This window comes from Hordeum vulgare, chromosome 7H, assembly GCF_904849725.1.
Source record: "Hordeum vulgare subsp. vulgare chromosome 7H, MorexV3_pseudomolecules_assembly, whole genome shotgun sequence".
Taxonomy (NCBI): domain Eukaryota; kingdom Viridiplantae; phylum Streptophyta; class Magnoliopsida; order Poales; family Poaceae; genus Hordeum; species Hordeum vulgare.
This window is the reverse complement of record NC_058524.1, coordinates 2,979,229-2,985,760: the sequence shown is the minus strand read 5'-3', so window position 1 is coordinate 2,985,760 and position 6,532 is coordinate 2,979,229.

Below are 6,532 nucleotides of genomic sequence, written 5' to 3'. Positions count from 1 at the left end.
GCCGCCACATCCCATTCTTCATCTGGAGGGCAGATCTGGAGTCCGTTTTGGACTCCGGAGAGGGGAAATCGTCGCCATCGTCATCATCAACCTTCTTGCCTCTCCAATTCCATGAAGCTCTTCATCCTTCGTGAGTAATCTATTTGTAGGCTCGCTGGGCGGTGATGAGTAGGATGAGATCTATCATGTAATCTAGTTAGTTTTGACGGGGATTGATCCCTAGTATCCACTATGTTCTGAGATTGATGTTGCTACTACTTTGCCATGCTTAATGCTTGTTACTAGGGCCCGAGTGCCATGATTTCAGATCTGAAATTTTTATGTTGTCACCAATATATGTGTGTTTTAGATCCGATCTTGCAAGTTGTAGTTACCTACTATGTGTTATGATCCGGCAACCCCGGAGTGACAATAACCGGAACCACTCCCGGTGATGACCATAATTTGAGGAGTTCATGTGTTCACCAAGTGCTAATGCGTTGTTCCGGTTCTTTATTAAAAGGAGAACCTTAATATCCTGTAGTATCCTTTTGGACCCCGCTGCCACGGGAGGGATGGACAATAGATGTCATGCAAGTTCTTTTCCCTAAGCACGTATGACGACACACGGAATGCATGCCTACATCACATTGACGAACGGGAGCTAGCCACATATCTCTCCGTGTTATAACTGTTGCATGATGAATGTTATCCAACAAATCACCGACCCATTGCCTACGAGTTTGTCCCACTACTGCTGTTACTTGCTTTGCCCTGCTGCTGCTGCCACTACTGTTACTTGCTGTTGCTACTTGCTACTGCTGTCACTACTGCTGTTCCTTGCCACTACTGTTACTCGTTACACTGCTGCTACCTGCTACAATACTTTTTTGGCGCTATTGATACAACAGTTAGGAACAGTCTGCCGTCAACAGATCGTTTCTGGCACCGTTGTTATCATACTACTTTGGTGTTGACACTTTGCCTGCAGATACTAATCTTTCAGGTGTGGTTGAATCTGACACATTCATCTGTTAATACTTGAGAATATTCTTTCACTTCCTGTCGTGCGAACCAATAAATTTGGGTTGAATACTCTACCCTCAAAAACTGCCTCAATCCCACACGCTGGTGGGCTATTGCAAGACAATTTCCAATTGTTGAGCAATTGGGAACGTCATTTTTCTGGCGCATTTGCCAGGGATCTGCTAACAACATTTTTCTGGCGCCGTTGCCGGGGATCTGCTAACAGCATTTTTCTTGCGCCGTTGCCGGGGAAGGGATTGCTATATTCTCTGAGTCACTTGGGATTTATATCTGCTGATCACTATGAAGAATCTGAAAGATCCAAAAACCAAAGTTTTGCCCTCAACTACGAGGGGAGGTAAGGAACTGCCATATAGCTCTGCACTTGATTCACCTTCAGTTATGAGTAAGTTTGCGACACCACCTCCTGCTAGAAAATTTTGATATGTCACCTGTGCTTGATGATGCTTATGATGCTGCTATGCCTGATACTGCTAGAGATGCTATGCTTGATACTGCTTTGCGTGATAACGCTAGAGATGCTATTTTGCCTGATGATGCTATGCTTGATACTGCTAGAGATAATACTTTGCCTGATATGCCACTAGGGGTATTCCTTGATGCTCATATTGCTAGAGTTACTGCCAATGCTCGTGATGCTTCTGAAACTGCCGATACTATTGAGATAAAACTTGCTTTTGCTCCTGCTAGATCTAGCTCTCCTAGATATGAATTGCCTGATATACCCGAGGGTTACGTTATGGAGGGAGAGATAGCTGAGGATTTTCTTGCGTGTAAGGATGCCTATGACGCTGAGAAATTACTTCTCAAGTGGAAGGAAAAATCTCTGAAAGCTAGGATGAAATACGACCCGAAGTTTGCCACTTGACCTATCTTTATCACCGATAAGGATTATGAATTCTCTGTCGACCCTGATATAATCTCTCTAGTCGAATTTGATCCTTTCCACGGTTATGAGTCTGAGACGGTCGTAGCCCATCTTACCAAACTACACGATATAGCCACCCTTTTCACTAGTGAGGAGAAGATCCGCTACTACTATATCCTTAAGCTGTTTGCTTTCTCCCTAAAGGATGACGCTAAAGCCTGGTTCACTTCGCTTGCTCCTGGATGTGTGAGTAGTCCCCATGATATGGTCTATTACTTCTGTGAGAAATATTTCCCTGCCCACAAGAAGCAAGCTGCCTTGCAGGAAATATACAACTTTGCTCAACTCAAAGAAGAGAGTCTTCCACAAGCTTGGGGGAGGCTCATCCAGCTACAGAATGCTTTGCCTGATCACCCTCTTAAGAAGAACGAGATACTTGATATCTTCTATAACAGACTCACTGATGCTTCTAGAGACCACCTAGATAGTTGTGCCGGTTGTGTTTTTAGGGAACAAACTATAGAACAAGCTGAGGTCCTTCTGAATAACATCTTGATCAATGATAATGCTTGGACTATTCCCGAACCACCTCCTAAGCCAACTCCTAAAAAAAGAGGTATTCTATTCCTCAGTCCCGAAGATATGCAAGAAGCCAAGAAATCTATGCAAGAGAAAGGCATTAGATCTGAAGATGTCAAAAATCTACCACCTATCAAAGAGATCCATGATCTCGATAACCCGATACAAGTAGTAGAAGTGAATTCTCTCCGTAGGTTTGATGAGAGTGATATTCCTTTTGACAAACCTGCTAGCCTATGCTTTGATGAATTTGACAACTTTGTTGCCAAACAACAGAGTTTCAATGATTATGTTAGCAGACATTTGGAACAAAGTACTCGTATTCTTAGTCATTTAAGTGCTTGTGTAGATAGAAATGTCAATGATCTGAAGCTTCTGAGTAAACATGCCTCTATGATTACTACTCAGGTAGAACAAATACTTAAAGCTCAAAATGACTTGCTCAATGAATTAAATGACAACTCTGTCAGAGTCATTACTAGAGGAGGCAAAATGACTCGGGAACCTTTGTATCCTGAAGGCCATCCTAAGAGAATTGATCAAGATTCTCAATGAATTAATGCTCATACACCCAGTCATCCTAAGAAGAAGGATGATAGAAACCTACATGTCAGTTCACCAAATACTGTCACACCTGAAGAACCAAATTATATTTCTGCGTCTGATGCAGAAACACAATCTGGTGATGAACATGAACCTGGTGACAATATGGACAACGATGTTCATAATAATGCTCAACCTAGCAATGATAAGGATGTGGAGATTGAACCTACGGTTAATCCTGATAACCCACAACCTAAGAGATACTATAAGAATGACTTCGCTGCTAGGAAGCATGGTAAAGAAAGGGAGCCATGGGTTCAGAGACCCATGCCCTTTCCTCCTAAGCCATCCAAGAAAAAGGATGATGAGGATTTTGAGCGCTTCGTTGAGATGATAAGACCCGTCTTTCTGCAGATGTGGTTAATTGATATGCTCAAAATGTCTCCGTATGCCAAGTACATGAAAGATATCGTGACTAATAAATGGAAGATACCAGATCTTGAGATCTCCACCATGCTTGCCAATTACACTTTCAAAGGTGGAACTCCTAAAAAACTTGGTGATCCCGGAGTGCCCATTATACCTTGCTCCATTAAAGGAAACTACGTAAGAACTGCCTTATGTGACCTTGGAGTCTGTGTTAGTGTTATGCGACTCTCTCTTTATCGTAGACTTGAACTAGATAAGTTGACACCCACTGAAATTTTTGTGCAAATGGCCGACAAATCAACTGCTTTCCCTATCGGCATTTGCGAGGATGTGCCTGTTGTGGTTGCTAACACCACTATCTTAACAGACTTTGTTATCTTGGATATTCCCGAGGATGATGCCATGGCTATCATCCTCGGAAGACCCTTTTTAAACACTGCAGGGGCTGTTATAGATTGCAACAAAGGCAATGCCACTTTCCATGTCAACGGTAATGAGCATACAATGCACTTTCCGAAGAAACGATATCAAGTACATTGCATCAATGCTATCGAAAAAACTTCATCGATTCTTATTGGGAGCTTTGAATACCCTATTCCTCGTGTCAAGATGAAGTATGATTTGCTTGTTGGGGAGATACATATGCCCATTGAGGTGACTTAGTGGCTATTTGAAAATTCTCCTTTCTCTTTTGCGATCCGAGAAGGTTTTTTCATGAGGATTTGATCAACCCAATTGACGGATTTCTTCCGATGACCATGCAATGGATGAATCAAGGAGTCACATACCTCTGTTTTAAGCTTTCACTTTCTGTTGCTTAGAAGAAAAATGATAGATTTAGTTTAATTTTTCCTGCTTTCTGTTTTAGCGTCCCGGAGAAAAATACCCCAAAAATAAAAGTTGTCCGATGGTCCTGAAAATAAAATATGATTTTTTCTGGAATATTTGAAAAATACTGGGACTGAGAGCTGGCCTGGGGGGCACACCAGTGGGCCACAAGCCCTGTAGCCGCCGCCCCTGGTGGCGGCTACCAAGCTTGTGGGGCCCACAGGGACCCACTCCACTCATTCCAGCTCCCATCCTCTTCTTCTATCTCCAGAAAAAATCGTTTCGCAGCTCAAACCCGTGTTCTTGCTCATTTGGCTGAGATTTTCGATCTCCTTGCTCAAAGCACCATTCTCCGAACCGTTTTGGGGAAATTACTCCTTGGTAAGTGACTCCCCCATTGGTCCAATCAGTTTTTGCTCTAGTGCTTTATCCTTCGCGTATTCTTGCTACCTTGGTGACCCTGTTCTTGAGCTTGAAATGTTGATTTTAGCTGGTCCCAAGTAGTTTTAGCGCGTGATATGGTCTCTAGGCACTAGTAGGAGTAGTTCCTACGAGTTGGGTTAATCCTTACTCACTTTTCTTTCGAAGTCTCTAAAAATTTTAGAATTTTTCAGAGTTAGAAAAGGGAAATTATGAGGAGGTTCTTGAGAGGCTCTTCAAGCCGTAACCCCAAGGAGGATGAGAAGAACCACCCCAAGTACGTGGTTCCTCGAGTCACAGAAGTTCGAGCGTGCGAGTGGCCAAGTGATGAATTTTTGCGCGCCGCTGGGCTTTATGAAGACTTTTATTACTTGGCGGAGAACGCAGGTCTTACCGCGTTCGTTGAAGATAAGTGCTCAAAATACCTCCTCCTCACCAATATTTTCGTTCAAAGCTTCATCTTTAATCCAAGGAAGAATCCTCCCATGGTTGAGTTCATGTTATACGACATCCCCCAGTGCATGACATTACATGATTTTTGCAATGTATGCAAATTACCTTATGTTGGGGATATTCATGACCCTCGTCCACGGGACTTGGAGGATTTCATAGGTACTATTGCTGTTGGAGAGGAGAGAGGAGTGTCTCGCGCTAGAATTGCTAGCATACATTTTCCTGTGCTTCGGTACTTCTCATTATTTGTGGGAAAATGTTTGATTGGCCGTGGGGAGGCTGGATCACTTAGCTCTCCAGACCTTTCGGTTTTGCGCGAAGGCCTTTATAATGATAAGACTTATAGCATAGGTGCTATAGTAGCTCAGCGGTTGAACACAAACCGTTCCAAGGGTGTCGTCTATGGAGGTATCTATGCTACCCATCTTGCCAGACACTTTGAGATACCCGTTAGACTGGGGGAGGAAGGAGAGATGCTTCTTCCTAAGAAATATCTGGAATATGACATCATGGTTCGCCATGATTTTCTGGATAGAGATGCTAGTAGACGGATTATTTATAACCTGGTATTTAGTCAGGGTACTCGAGAGACTATTACTTTGCCTGCTCCTTCTTTGTTTGATCTTCATGCAGGCAGATACACTATTATGCTCTCGGACATCTACGCATATTGGGGCTTGGCCCAACCACAGGTGCCCGTGCCCGAGCCGCCAGTCGAGTACCAGACGCCAGTTTATCAATGGGAGCCAGAGGAGCTCACACAGCAGTGGCATCCACAGTCCGCTCCGGAGTATCTCGGAGCTGGTTATTTCCCGCCTTGGGAGTAGACCAAGCTAGGCCAAAAGCCTAAGCTTGGGGGGAGTACGTGTTCTCACCGACCTTACATTCATGCTTATGCTTTCACTTTGTTAGTCGGTGTTTACACTTTGCCACTCTATTATCCATGCTAGTTTATTTTCGTTTTCTTGTTTTCTTGTTTTGTGTCCTTTTGAGAAACCCAAAAAGATTTTCCTTTCTTCTTTTGCTTGTTGGGAGTTTTCCCGTGTAAATAGTTTTCTTTTTCTTTGGGTCAAGGTAGAAGATATTGGTTACAATGTTTAGTGGCTCTTGCCTGCATACCTGTTTAGCTTTCAAGAGCCATATTACTTTGTCTTCTCCTTTGTGTTTGCCTGCAGATTCAGCTTAGTCCAATGCACGAGCACTCTTATTATTGTTCACATCGTTCGATCGTGCAAGTGAAAGGCAATAATGATGATATATGATGAAGTGACTGAGACTGGAAAAGCTGGTATGCACTCTATCTATTTTGTTTTTGTAAATATGACTAGCTTGTCGTCCCAGATTCAGCTTTGTTGAGAGAGAACCATGTTTGCAATGACAACTTAG